Raw genomic sequence first — 15000 nt, 5'->3', positions numbered from 1 at the left:
TACACCTCCTGCAAGTTTGTCGCACTGGTAGTGAATCACCCTGTATATGTATCCATTCTATATAATGGTAATCAAGGTACTGTGTGTGTGTGTGTTCTTATATCGGGGGTTGCTCCTAGGCCTTAGCCCATCTTCATCTTTGTACTCTGTTATGGGGCAGAAACTCTGCATAATGGGCCTGAAAAATATCAGTGTATGTGTGCAATATTAATGTGTGTTGTTTGATTTGTGTCAGGCTATTATGTCGCCAGGGTGCAGACATCGAATGGGCAGCTGCTGCCTTGTACCCATCCCTAGCACCGGGCCGGTCAACAGTCATCCTGTACTTGTGTGATTACCACCGAAAATCTCGCACCCGCCAGAGGTAGTGCAATACTGGCGAATGCCTGCAATCTCGCATCAAGGTTGCGGGATTGCAGGCATTCGCAAATACATGATTTACTAGTCTTAGTCTTTTTCAAAACAGTTGAATTATTCTCAGTACATTTTCTTATTTTCAAATGAAGTCACAAGTTGAACTGTCCAATTTGATTTCATTCAAGAAAGAAGTCAATCCAAGTAGTGTTCTCCGTTCTCTGCCAGCATAAGTCTTAAAACTCTTTTTCAGGTGGGTCTCTTCTGGTTGCTGAAGACTTCTAATTATTCTCTTTTTCCAATGACAGTCCATAGGTAAGAAAATGGAGTATTTTCACTTACAAAAGTTCTCGTTGTGAAAACACGTTTCATTAAGCTCATGTAGTTTTCAAGAGTATGTATGCGGTAGTTCATATCTATGTGGTCACAGATCTAGATGTGACTTAAGACCACACAAGGTATAACTGCATAAGTTTCAGAAGAAGTTATGCTTGTAAACTGTTTCCATCTAGTTCATTAGTTTTTAATTTCAGGTATCACGCCCCAGAACCAATCAACAATCTTTTGAGAATCCTGTTAACACCCGAGGGTCCCTGTATATCCTCCCATTAGAGTTCTATCAAAGCATTCGATCTGAGTCTTCCAACCAGTGCTGCTGTGTGTTTCTGGAAGTAATCGTTCAGGTTAACTACCGCTCTCTTCTGTTGCTCAAGGAAGTCTATCAGGCCCCTGCCTCCTTCTTCCCGAGCAATTGTCAGTCTCTCCACCGGAGATCTCGGGTGATGTTGGTGGCTCTTGGTTATCATCGTCCTTGTCTTTCTCCTGATATCCTCCAGCTCGGTGTTAGTCCTATCTATGATCCCGGACAACCTAAACAAATAATCTTAGTATATGTTTCTGTAATGCCTTATCATTCGAGTGAACTACTCTGCTAGGTGCTTGTGTGTTCAGGTGAGCTTCTTGTACCAGTAGTTGTGGATGTTATGAATTCCCGGGGTTCGCCAGTTGTGGAGTTACTTGTAGGTTTTCGTTTGGGCTGTTACACCATACCTGTCGTTGAAACGAAGATCGGATGGTCGTTACTTGTTGCATATGCCACATCTCTTTGATCTCCTGTTTTAGGTTCGTGTACTTCCTGAATTTTCCCCCATGGGTTTTCTGCAGGTTTCCAGTGTTGAGTATCGCTATGTCAATCAGATAGGTAGCCTTTTCCGTCTCGTCCACAATGGTTATGTGCGGACTGTTGTGAGGGATTGTCCTATCCGTTATTATAACGCGGTCCTAGTATACCTTGTTGGTTGGGGTCTCTAGTACTGCCTGTGGTTTGTACTTGTAGTATGGTACCCTTTCCTTGGTCAACTGCTATTCCCTCGCTAGCTTCTAATATATTATTCTTGCTTTCTGGTCGTGTCTATGAGTATACTCAATCTGGGTGATCTTGCACTCCGCGTTGATGTGTTGGATCGTTTCTGAGGCCAGGTGGCATAGTCGACATGTGTCATCTAACACTCCGGGCTCCTTGGCGATGTATTTTCTTTAGTCCCTTGTATTGATTACCTGGTCTTGAATGGCGAGCACGAAACCTTCAGTCTCGGGGAAGAGGGTCCCGCTCGTGAGCCATGCATTGGAAGCAGTTTTATCTATGTGATCTTTATGGAGATCATTGTAGTGTCTGCCATGTAGTGTCTTATCTGCCCATCTTTCTAGCTTTGTTTGTATATCTTGGTTGGGGGGGGGACTGCTCGCTTAGGTTGAGTAGGATATACTGCTTGTCTATTTTTCTTATGGCCTGGGAGTGCTGCTGTGTGTTTCTGGAAGTAATCGTTCAGGTTAACTACCGCTCTCTTCTGTTGCTCAAGGAAGTCTATCAGGCCCCTGCCTCCTTCTTCCCGAGCAATTGTCAGTCTCTCCACCGGAGATCTCGGGTGATGTTGGTGGCTCTTGGTTATCATCGTCCTTGTCTTTCTCCTGATATCCTCCAGCTCGGTGTTAGTCCTATCTATGATCCCGGAGGAGTATGTTAGCATCAGGAGTAAATCTGTGTTTATGAGTTTAACTGTGTTCCCTCCATTCAGCTTTGCTTTCAGCAGGTTTCTGAGCCTTTGATGGTATTTTTCGGCCAGGCAGGCCTTAATTTCCTTGTGTTGTTAATCCGGAGCCTGCATCATTCCTAAGTATTTGTAGGCCTCTCCCTCTGCCATGGCTTCGATCTCTTTACCAGTCTAAAGCTGATAGTTTCGGTTGACTAATTTTCCCTGGTGCAATCCGTGGTCTTCCCTTTGTCTAGACCAACTTCCATTCTATTATGATTTCTGGATTCTTTGGTGATCTGGGGTAGTTGCTGGAGGTGTTTCTCGGTTCCCGCTTATAGCTTGATGTCATCCATGTATATCAAGTGGATGAGAGTTTACAGGTTCTTCCTTCCTTCTTTGAGTTTATCATTATTATTATTATTAGCCATATGGTGCAAGGAAGCTTGAGGCTAATGCTTCACCAGCCATAAAAAAAAAATTCTGAATTACCCTGAGAGATCGAGAGAGAGAGAGAAGTAGTAGGGAATCACCAAGAAAAGAAGAGAAGAATGATGATATCCAGCTCAGGACCCTGGGTGTGCCAAGCTTATACTCACTAGTTGTGAGCCCAAGTGTAGGTTATCAACTTTATTATTATTATTATTATTATTATTATTATTAGCCATATGGGACAAGGAAGCCTAAGGCTTATGCTGCACCAGCTAAAAAAAAAAAAAAAAAAAAAAAATTCCCGAGTTACCCCCTCTGTGTGTGTGTGTGTGTGTGAGAGTGAGAGAAGTAGAAAAGCATCACCAAGAAAGAGAAGAATGATGATATCCAGCTCAAGACCCTTGAGCTGGATATCATATTGATTTGCCAAGCCCATACTCACCAAATGTGAGCCCAAATAAGTTCAAGGCAGAACTCGGCGAACTTTGGAGTGAAGGGATGGGTGAAATGGGAAGGGTGTGTTTTTTTTTTATTAGAGGATATAGCTTGATTTCTTGCATTATATGCCCCATGAATGCTAATGCAAAAACGTTTTCATTTATATAATTTTCTTATTTTTTGTTTGGATTTAGATTTATTAATTGCGGTTATAGAATTTTTTTTTTAATTGAAGATATGAACTGCAATTAGCATCCTTGTTTAGGACAATAACATGCTGATTAGCGTTTTGGAGTTCATGGAGGCTAATATTGGGCTTAACAAGTTTAGTTGTTCCTTTGTGTTTTTATTTTTTTTTTTTTTTGTGCAACGGTAATGAATTAATTCTTCTGCGATGTGTGTGTTTGAGTCGTGTTTTGTGATTCTGATTTGAGGAATTGAAATCGTTTTGAATCTGATGTGAGTACAGTTATTTTCATGCCATTGCTGCTTTTCAAGTTAGAATTTTATCACCCTTAGCATTACTGACTGTGTTAATTTTTCATTTGAAGTGTAACTTATTTTCTCTGAATGAGTCGAAGTGGCTTATGTGAAACGGACGGTAGCACATTCAAGTTATGCCGAACATGTTGAAAAAAGCTGCATATATAACAACGATGAGTTAATTTCTGTATCAGTTATATTACCCAATTTTATTTGTTTGCAATCGAAAATGCAGAGGGAAATATGAGTTTGTAAGTTTGAATTTCGAAAGCCTCTTGACAGGGTTACCCCGCTGATAGTTTCAACTGGATTATACATTTTTATTTCCTTTTTATTCCTTCTCATCTCCATGCATCTTTAACTCCTAACACAGGTATTGTGCATTTTCAAAGGTGCAGTTAGGCCAATTCATGGTATTCCAAAAGGTGCTTGTTTGCTAAAGTTGATTGAGATAAATTCGGCAGTACACGTGTGTTCAGTTATGTTGCTGCTAAGAATAAAAGTCATAAGCACATTATGGTGAGAAGTTACGGCCCTGAAGGACATTTTTTTTTTTTTTTTTTTTTTTTTTTTGGCCATAGAAAAGTAATTAATTATCACGAAATCAGAATGGAAATGTAATCAAAGACTTATGGAAAATTAAATTCATGTTTAAATAAGATTTAACAATCCAAATAACATTCATAAAAATGTTTCTGGAGATTGATCAATTCCCTAGTTAATAGTCATTAGCTTTTAATCGGATCTGGACTCAAAAATATTTTCGGATTAGGTTGACCCTGCCCAGTAAAGATAGTGCAATTGTTACCTATACTTCAGCACAATTGTTATAGGTAACAATTGTTATCTTCAGCAGCCTGGACTGCTGAAAACAAGTTACAGTGATTCATGGCTGAATACAAAGAAAGACAGGTATATTCCAAATGTATTGAAAGCTGTCCCTCGAGATTTATTTCAAATGGGAAATGCAGTAAGTATAGGTTACCTTTTGTTTCAGAGTAAATTGCAAGTTGATGTGTGCAGATATTACTTCATCAGAAGTAGCATTAGTAGAGGCATATGATGCAAGAAAGCAAGCTTATGTAGCATCAGCCAAAAAAAAAAAAAAAAAACCCTCCCATTTTATTTAGCCTATCAACTTCTACAACAAAAGATGTAAGTCTGTTCCACCAATCAACCACCTGCTGACTAAAGGCAAACATCCATTCTACAACTGCCAATCCTCAGTTTGAATCTATGCCCCCCCTCAGGTTCTTAATCTGAGCAAGAGGAAGAATCCCCTCAGCATTCAGCTTGCTCAACTCATTCAAAGCCTTATACACCTCAATCAGATCACCTCACAGGTGCCTACTTCCAGGCACTGAAATTTGCAGAACTTAAGCCTTTCTTGGTAAGAGCACCTCTTTGTTGCCCTTCTTTGTTCTAGCAACTCTACATCCTTCCTAAAATGAGGCCTGCAGACATGTACACAGGTACTCTAGGTGTGGCCTGACCATTGCCTTGTACAACGCTAGCAAAATTCCTATATATCATTGACAAGACTCCATGACCTGCCCTAACAGCCTGTCTGACCATTGCCTTGTACAACGCTAGCAAAATTCCTATATATCATTGACAAGACTCCATGACCTGCCCTAACAGCCTGTCTGCGCTGCTCATCAAAGTTCATATTTGACTGCACAATTACCCCCAGGTCTTTTCACTTTCCACTTCCCTGAGTGTAGTACCACACAGTTGGAATGTTTCTGTTCGGTTACTGCTACCTATATGCAGTACTTTGCATTTGTCAATGTTAAACTGCAGTTGCCACTTCTCAGCCCATTTACCCAACTTATCTAGATTCAGTTGAAGTAGCATACAGTTCTTACTGTCTTTAACAACCCTGCAACCTTTGTATCATCTGCAGACTTGGACATTAATCCTGATATACCTTCACGAATATCATTGATGAATACACAAACAACAACAATAGGCCCAGCACTGAACCCTGGGGAACTCCACTAATAACATTTGTCCACGAAAAGCATTGTCCATTGATTACCACTCTCTGTCATCTCCCACCCAACCATCCCTTTATCCACCTGGTTTTGGTGCATTATAGCCTTAGTTGCTAATGCACCAATAAAACCCAACTACCAACCAACCCTTTATCCATTGTAGGAACTTACCCTCAATGCTACACCGCCCCGATTTGTACAGCAGTCTTCCATGTGCAACAGTATCAAAAGCTTTGCTGAAATCCAAGTATATGACATCAAAATTATTTTTGACATTCAGTTCCTTCATGAACACATATTATCCAATCAAATTGGTCAGATAAGACCTCCCTTTAACATTCCCATGCTGTGTCTTAACTATTACTGCAGTCTTGTCTAGATGATCCTGCAATGATTCTTTAACCAGTGACTCCATTATTTTCCCCGGAACGCAAGTTAAACTAACAGGTCTATAGTTACTTGTCTCACCTTTTGAACCCCCTTTGTGAATTGGTGATACATTTGCACACTTGTAGTCCATGGGGACCTCCTCTGGGTCCAAGGAAGCTCTCATAATTATGGCTAAGGCTTTGCGTACTTCCTTTGCTGCCTCCTTTAATATAACTGGATAGACCCCCTCTACCCAAAGTGCCTTCCTTATGTTTAACTTCAACAATTTCTCCTTCACTTTGCTCTCAGTTATTAGAAAATCGCTTAGCTCCTGTTAGAGATTGATAAACTTGTGGCATTCTGCTCATTGGATAACTCATGTGTGAATGTAGATGCACAATACTCATTCAGTTTATCAGCTATCTGAGCATGATCATCAATAGTCAACCTATCCATGTTAAGTGGTCCAATCTGATTAATCCCTTTCCTTCTAGAGATTACATAAGTAAAGAACTTTTTCCTGTTTTTCTTTGCCTCCTTTGACAAAGATTTCTTGTAATCTGCCTTTGCCTGCCTAACCTCTTTTGTGATGTGATTACAGACTAGCTTATATCTGCCACAGGCTTTGGTGTCACCTGATAATTTATATGCATCCCATCCATTTTTCTTCTTTGCCACGAGCCTCATTAATTCATCTGACATCCATTTAGGCTTGAACTGTATTTTTTAAGTTGGAATTAAAAACCTAGTAGTTTTTAGTTTTTGATTATGTCCAAGATTATGTCCCTGAAGGCTTCCCATTTAGAATTCAATGTTGGGAACATCATCAGTTGATCCCACTGTACAGAATTTAAAAACTGTCTGAGACCCCTGTAGTCATCTTTGCAAAAGCCCTTCCCTTTAGCCTTGACGGTAGTTACATCTTTAAGTAATTCCCATATCAGTACATTGCGATCACTGTCATCCAGTGGTTCCTTTTTCTGAAAATTCTTAATGCATGAATAATCACTGCTGATAATCACATCAGAGTATTACTCTCCCTGGTTGCCTCTGGAACATGCTGCTGTAGAAAACAGTCATCCAATAAATCCAAAAAAGTCTTGCTAATGTGAGTCAGTATCTGGAACGTGAAAATCCCCCATTATAAGACATCATGATTTACTGGCTCACTCTATTTCTCTGCACAATTGCTCATTATACTCATCAGATTCACTAGACCTATAACACACACACACTCTAATTTTACCTCTCCCAGTGCTTATGTCATACCAAACAGACTCAACATTGCATTTTTCACCAACATCAATTGGATACATTTTCTTAGATTTTGTTTCTTAACTAACAGCATAACCCCCTCCTCCTTCCTGTCCTGTCTATCCTTTCTGTACACATTCTACTCCCCAAATGGACAGCTTATAGCTAGAGAGAATAAATGTCAGGGTAATTTCTAATAGGGTTATTGGTAAAAATGCAGTTAAACCTGCTGTCCTGATGACTAAACCTGAAACAGTAACTTACCTTTGCCGAAAGCAGGGAAGAATGGTGTCAGCAGTGATTGGCAGGAACAAGCCGCTTTCCTCTCCACTAAGAAAGTAATGGAACGAGCTATTAAAAAAAAAAAAAAACACCAAACACCAGAAAACCTGCTAATTCAGAACAGCAGTAACGCTGAAATGACTTGAAATAAAAGCAACACCTAACTTTTCGGGACCAGAAAACCTGCGAATTATATTAAAGTAAAAAGAATAAAAAAGTAAAGGAAATAAAAAGAAACTTACCTATTCATCTTTCCCGCTTGGAGGATAAACTGGGATGAAGGCCTCTATCTTTCAACTAACAAACTATCGAAATGATCTATCAACACTAAAAAGTACTAACATTTCAAGAACAAAAGAGAACAAATAGTCGCACGATAAAAAGGTGAACAGTAAACAACATTATACATACAGTGAAGGTGCCTCCTGCTCCAGGTGGGCAGGAGCAGCAGCGTGTAGCACACGCTTCTTGATTAGACTGGGGTTCGAGCCTGTGACCACCAAATATGGAGGATGCGGAAGGGTCAGGGAATGACCACTGCATATCCCCGGAGCAATATGGCCTTAGTTGCTTATGCTCCTAAAAACCAAATAACAAAACAAGCAAACAAATAAAACAGTAAGTCCCTGACTTACGCAACTACAGATCTACGTAAATTTTTTTTTTTTGTTCAAATTTTTTTTTTTTTTTTATTTTTAAACAAACAAAAATAATAAATAAATAAAATAAGCAATCAATAATGACAATCACGGCACGCACAAGTGAAATGCGAAGTAACAACAAAAAAAAAAAAAAAAAATTAAAGATTCTTACAATTTGTGGTTTTTTTTTTTTTTTTTATATTACTGAAGATTTCAGGGAAGGGGAACATGTTTCACCATAATAACGTAAAAACCCACACAATTCCAGCTATCGGTATTATCGCAAATGCAATAAGATTGAGTTTACTACCTGTTTATAATTAGACGGACAAACAGAAAAGCCCAATAACCCGGAAGGTGCAAATTGTTTAACCCTGTGAAGTTCTTTTTTAGAAAATTTAATTTGACCATTATCATGGTGCCGACTAAGAGAACAAGTGACAGCGGTACTAGTAAATCTAACAACAAAAGGAAACCAATTGATTTGGATCAGAAAATTAAACTAATAAGGATGTATGAAAATGGGCCAAATATTAACAAGTATCACGCAGAATGCAGATTTGTCAACAATAATATAGTAGCAATATGTTATTAGTCATTCTCTAATTACGTAAAACTTGACGAAGTAAGAAGTCCTGGAACGTATCTCTTATGTATGTCGGGGACTTGTATTTTTGGCTTAACCGGGAAATCGATTACCCGAGATATGTTTTTTACCATCTATCCCGGAAAATCGTGTCTATTGTAGTTAGGAAAACTGAGGTGAGTAGCTGCATCTGATAATTGAGGTACAGTTGAAGCTCTTTATAGTGACCCTCTTCAATGCCCCACACATTATAATGTCCAAGTGGTTGGTCCTGGCCAATTTCTCATTAACCTAATGCTATTTTATGAACAACTGACATAATGCCCTACCAGTATAACGACCGTTTCTCATTCCCCTGGGGAGTTGTTATATAGAGCTTTGACTGTACAATCAGAAAAAGTAAATGGGACTTGGCAGATTGTAGGTGGAAATGGACATCATTGAGATTGAAATGGAGACAAATATAATATATATTATAAATACCACCATTTTGCTTATTGGAGGCTTGAAGTGGTGGAACCCATGTTTAGTCTTCAGAGCTAAGTACCAGTCAGCCCTTCCCCATCTCTTCCATCATGCAGTATGACTGATGATTTTTGAAGTTATGATGAACATCACGGTGAGAATCCAATCTTCCTTACATTTCGAGGGTACAGCTCTAAAACGGTGTTCATAAGCTGGCCGCTAGTTAGTACACCGTACCGAACCTGTTGGTAACTCCTTAGGAAGCTTCTGGATCAGCTACTGTATAATCTTGCTACCTCTGCTCAGCCAGATAGTGACTGGAGGGAGTCCAAGTAATGTGTATGCTGGGGGCATCGTTGAGGCCACGTTACGTTAAGCATATGGATATATTCTTACCATGTGTACGCTATATCAAAAAACTTCATTACTTCATACAGCATGTCCCTCCCCACACTTTTTCTTACTATTGAATACACCATGAATTGTAAACTAATAGAGTAAGCTTATCTGCGAAAAGATTAAACCTCCCAATTCATTTCACAAATATACGTGGTCTCAATTCTAATCTCAACGATGTCCATTTCCACTTGCGGTCTGGCAAACCCCATGTACTTTTTCTGACAGAATCTCAGTTATCTGTTGATTCAACTACTGCTCATCTCAGTTGCCCAATTTGCTTATGATTCCTTTCGCCTCAAAGGCGATACTTGTGCATATATCCGTTCTGATATTCCCTGTCAGAGACTTGGTAATTTGGAATCTTCTCTGGCTTAAAATCTCTTTACCTCATTGTGTCAGATTAGTCTCTTGTCTCTACCGTTCTCCCAACTCCACTAATGGCTTGGAGCTCTTTGACTTCCTCTCTTTGAAACTCGACTTTCTCCACTCCAACTTTCCTAACAGTGAGGTAATTTTCCTTAGTTATTTTAATGTTCACAACTCCGGCTGGCTTCCGTTTTCTAGGCACACCGACCCAGCTGATTGAGATGCTGCAGCTTTTGCAATTACTAATGACCTTGCACAGATTGTTCATTTACCTACAAGAATACCAGACAATCTTAACTATACAGCCAACGTGCTTGATCTTTTTCTCACAAACAACCCTTCTAAGTACACGGTCGAATTGAGTGGTCCTTTAGGCACCTCAGATCACAACCTGGTGATGTCTCTTCTCCAATGGAGCCTTTATCTCATGGCTATTCCCAACCTTTATTCCACACTCCACTTTAAAATCTCGTCCTTTATCTAAACCTTGGTTTTCCAATAAATGTGCTAAGGCTGTTCAAGATAAGAATGTTGCATATTGTAATAGGCTTGTTTGCAATTCTTCAGTTTCATTTTCTGCCTACACCAAAGCTTGCAACAATTAATCAGTTCAAACTAGATTTTGAACAGACTAAGAGTAGAAAACTTGCTTCTTGCCCAAATGGAAGCCGAGCATTCTGGTCTCATGCCAAAGCTATTGGCCGCAACTTTTGTCCATCTGTGCTCCCACCTCTGTCAAAACCAGATGGTTCTGTTGTCTCTTCAGCCAAAGATAAAGTTGACCTGCTAGCATCCCATTTTTCTTTCAACTCGTGTATTAATGATCGTGGTAAAATACCTCCCAACGTTCCCAACACGCTCTATTCAATGCCTCCTGTGACCTTCCATCAAAAGGATTTTGATGAACCTTGATGCTACCAAATTTCCAGGTCCTGATGGTATTTCTCCGCTTGTTCTCGAAACCTATGATCCTAAACTTCTTTGCCTGTTCCTGTTCTTTGCTGACTTTTTTTCACTTTCTTATTCCAAAGTTGTTTTTCTTTCTGCTTGGAAATTTGCTTGCATCCAGCCCGTAGCCAGTTGCTAAAAAACGGTGGCAAATCCCTCCCATCCAATTATCGTCCCATTGCAATTACTTCTACTCTTTCTAAAGTAATGGAGAAATCAATTAACCAGCAACTCCTAAACTACCTAGAAATCTTCTGTCTGATCAACGACTGCCAGTATGCATTCCATCAGTGTCGATCCACTGGTGATATTCTGGATTATGTTACCCATTTATGGACAAATTCAATGGAAAAGTTCGGTGAAACACAAGCAGTTGCTCTTGAAATCTCAAAGGCTTTTGATCGTGTTTGGCATAAAAGTCGTCTAAACAAGCTTCGATCTTATTGTTTGCCAACTGTTTGTTGTAATTGTTTATCCAGTTTTCTCTCTGATTGCTCACTGAGGGTGATGGTAGATGGCTCTCTGTCTTCTAACTTCTCCACTAATGCTGGTGTCCCCCAAGGTTCAGTTCTTTTCATCTCTTGTATATTAATGACCTTCCTCCATTGACTGGAAATCCTGTCCATAGTTTTGCCGATGATAGCACATTGCATTCCACTTTCCAGAGAAACCTTGCCCTGCTCAATCAGCTTCAGCTTCTTGAATATCCGCTACCAATTTCTTAAACGTCCATCTCCAGGTAATTATCCAGTGGGGCAAAGACAATTAGTTCATTTCAATCCTTCTAAAACTCAGTCCTGTCTTATATCTTGCAAAAAGGATTCTTCTGCTCCTATGCTTATCTCTGGTGACACTCCGATTTCTAGCCATAATATCTCTCTTTTGGGGATTACCCTGACTTCTAATCTCTCTTGGCACAAGCACACAAGACCTGGCAGTAATTGTGCAGTCAGATATGAAGTTTTCTGTGCAATGCAGACAGGCTGCCAGGGCAGGTCATGGGGTTTTGTCAATGATATATAGGAATTTTGCTAGCAGGGAAAAGGAGGTGATTATCCCTCTGTATAAGGCAATGGTCAGGCCACGCCTTGAGTACTGCGTACAGGTCTGGAAGCCTCATTTTAGGAAGGATGTAGATTTACTTGAGCATGTACAGGGAAGGGCAACAAGATTGGTGAGGGGAATGAATGAAGCTTAAGTTCTGCAAATTGCAGTGGCTGGAGACTAGGCACCTGTGTGGTGATCTGATTGAGGTGTATAAGGCCTTGAATGGGTTGAGCACACTTAATTCTGATGGGATCCTTCCACTTGGTCGATTACGAACCTAAGGGGGCATAAATTCAAATTAAGAAGAGACAGATGTAGAATAGATGTGCGGAAATTTGCCTTTAGCCTGCGGGTGGTTAATTGCTGGAACAAACTTCCATCTGTCGTTGTGGAAGTTGATAGGTTAAATAAATTTAACGAGGAACTGGACAGGCATTTGGAGAGAATGGTGTGTTTTTTTTTGGCTGATGCTGCATAAGCTCATACACTTGCTTTCTTGCATCACATGCCACTACTACTACTACTACATTACAAATATTGCTTCCTCTGCATCTAAAATACTTGGTTTTCTCTTTTGCTCTCGGCGTTACTTTTCTTCAAAACAGCTGTTCACCCTGTACAAATTGCAAATCTGCCCTACCGTGTAATATTGTTACCACATCGGTGGCGGTGCCCCGAAATCCTCTCTCAGGCTACTCGATTCCAGTCAGAAGAAGACAGTTAGGTTAATTAATTTAACCTAACTGTCTTCTTCTGACAGTTAGGTTAAATTAATTAACCTAATTAATTTAGGTTAATTAATTAATGCATGCCTTTTTTATAGATACTCCCACAGGCACTGTTCTTTCTGGATTGGCTTCTGGAATTCCCGCTCTCTCTTTCAAAACAGTCTGAACACTTGCTGCTACCAGCCAACATCCATTTACTGTCCAACTTCAAACTGACAGAACCAATTTTTCATCTTGCTTGTTTATTCATTCAACTGCAGTGTTCTGGAACAACCTTCCTTCATATGTATTTCCAGAAAATTAGTCTACAGAAGTTCGTCTAATGTCAACAAATATCTTCTTTCGTCTTCTCAATCTCCAACCCAACCATGGTACTAAGTACTATAGATTATAATACCTCTCGTGTTTGGGGTTTTAATAATAAAAACAATATATATATAATACAGATATCTGTATATATACAAATATAATATAATACATATTCATTTCACAAATATAATATTTGTGAAATGAATGGGTGTTTTTGAGAAGTTTAAACCTTTTTGCAAATGTTTGTTCTTTAGTTTGACCATGATGCATTCAGTAGATGAAGTGAACATGGAGGAGGGAACATATGATCACTGAATTATGATGACCCTATCGATGATGGACTATGCCACTTAACTCATAGTATAAAAAGCTGAAGATTACTCTGCTAGAGCAGTGGTAATTTGTTTCTGGTTGTGCAAGTCACTGATAAAGTAGCAGTTATGTAAAGATATCGGTTTCAAAAGAGCATGATTGTGGGAGCCTGTGCGTCAAGTACTTCCATATCAGAAACAGCATCATCTTGTCAGTTGCTCACAACACACTATGAATGAGGTGTACAAAGGATGGTGTCAAGTGGACAAACCAACTCCCACTGACAGAAATGATGCGGATGGTGCAATGTGCTGTGTGGGCTCAACAGCAGGTTACTGTGCTACAGTTGAAATCGCGATACAATATGGGAAATGCAAGAACAATATCTCAAATGATGATGTGCTGCATGCCGAGATGAAGGGGGGGTTCTACACTAGATGAAACAAGAGACAGTGCCCTTTAACCGTTAATCATCATTGATGGCGAATGCTGTTGTTTGGACTTTGGAGGACTGGAACTGAGCGTACTGTTTGGATGAGTTAAAATACCTGATGCGCTACACCAACGGATGTTGTGTGTGATGCAAGAACACAAGTCTGTGCACCCATCATGCATGGTGGCCACTATCTAGGCAGGTGGCAGTGATTGCTTAATATGCAGCATGTTTTTATGGTCGTATAACATGTTTTTCTGGCAAGAACTAGAACACCCGCCCCCCCCGTGTGTGTGTGTGAGACCAACGTTTCACTGGTGAGATCTATCTGCAGCTCTTAGGAGATCATGTACAATCCACCATGTTGCATTTTTTTCCCTGACAGAAACAATGATAGTGCACCATATCATTGGGTACTCACTGTGAATGAGTGGTTTGAGGAAACAGTGAAGAGATGAACCTTCAGACATCTAGTGGATTAATGCCTCAGCTGTTATTTGTGCAGTCAGTGTTCCAACATGGTATTATGTAGGTGATAATAATTCAGTGATCATTCAATGTATATGAATTAATGAAATTTTTGGGTACAGTGTTCACACAGCAAAAAAAATACCGATCTTGAACCAACCTGTCTTCAATAATGCCTACTCCCAGCACCTTCACTGCTTGGGCTGCCTCTAGTCACTAACTGATCCAACTGCTTCCGAGAGAGTTACAAGTAGGTTTAGTCTGCAATATCTAGCTTCTGGCATCCTTTTAGAGGTATACTCTTGAAATATAAAGGAATATTGGATCACACCCTGATACCCATCATAACCTCAAAAGACATCACCCATTCAAGGTATGGCTTGGTTATACAACCAAAACCTCTTGTACAAATGTATTATTGATACTTGTATACTGAGTGGTGCTACCTCCTCACCTGTATATCTGTAGGTTTTACTTTTGTGACCTGTAAAGGAGGGCGTTTCATTTAATGCTTTCTTTACAGTTTCTGTGCAGCATAATAAAATGTCACTATGTATAAATTTTTAAAAGAAAGCAGAAATAACTGAATTATGAGATTATTTCTGCTTTGCTTAATGCATATTTTATTGAATACACCAAGATGTGAAAGATGGCTATAA

At 39.7% G+C, this 15000-nt stretch overlaps 1 protein-coding gene across 1 annotated transcript in view; it reads left to right on the top strand.

Moving 5' to 3' along the window:
• Window positions 1–3608: 3608 nt before the first annotated feature.
• The window catches only part of RpL27 (ribosomal protein L27), a 69523-nt gene continuing 58131 nt past the window's right edge, over window positions 3609–15000 (top strand). Inside the window, exon 1 of the mRNA XM_090380703.1 lies at window positions 3609–3713. The gene's annotated coding sequence lies outside the window, so the exon portion shown is untranslated. The remainder of the gene's footprint in view (window positions 3714–15000) is intronic.

Source organism: Mastigoproctus giganteus, chromosome 1, assembly GCF_048544385.1.
Source record: "Mastigoproctus giganteus isolate SK-2022 chromosome 1, ASM4854438v1, whole genome shotgun sequence".
Classification (NCBI taxonomy): Eukaryota; Metazoa; Arthropoda; class Arachnida; order Uropygi; family Thelyphonidae; genus Mastigoproctus; species Mastigoproctus giganteus.
This window is presented reverse-complemented; position numbering and strand designations above follow the sequence as displayed.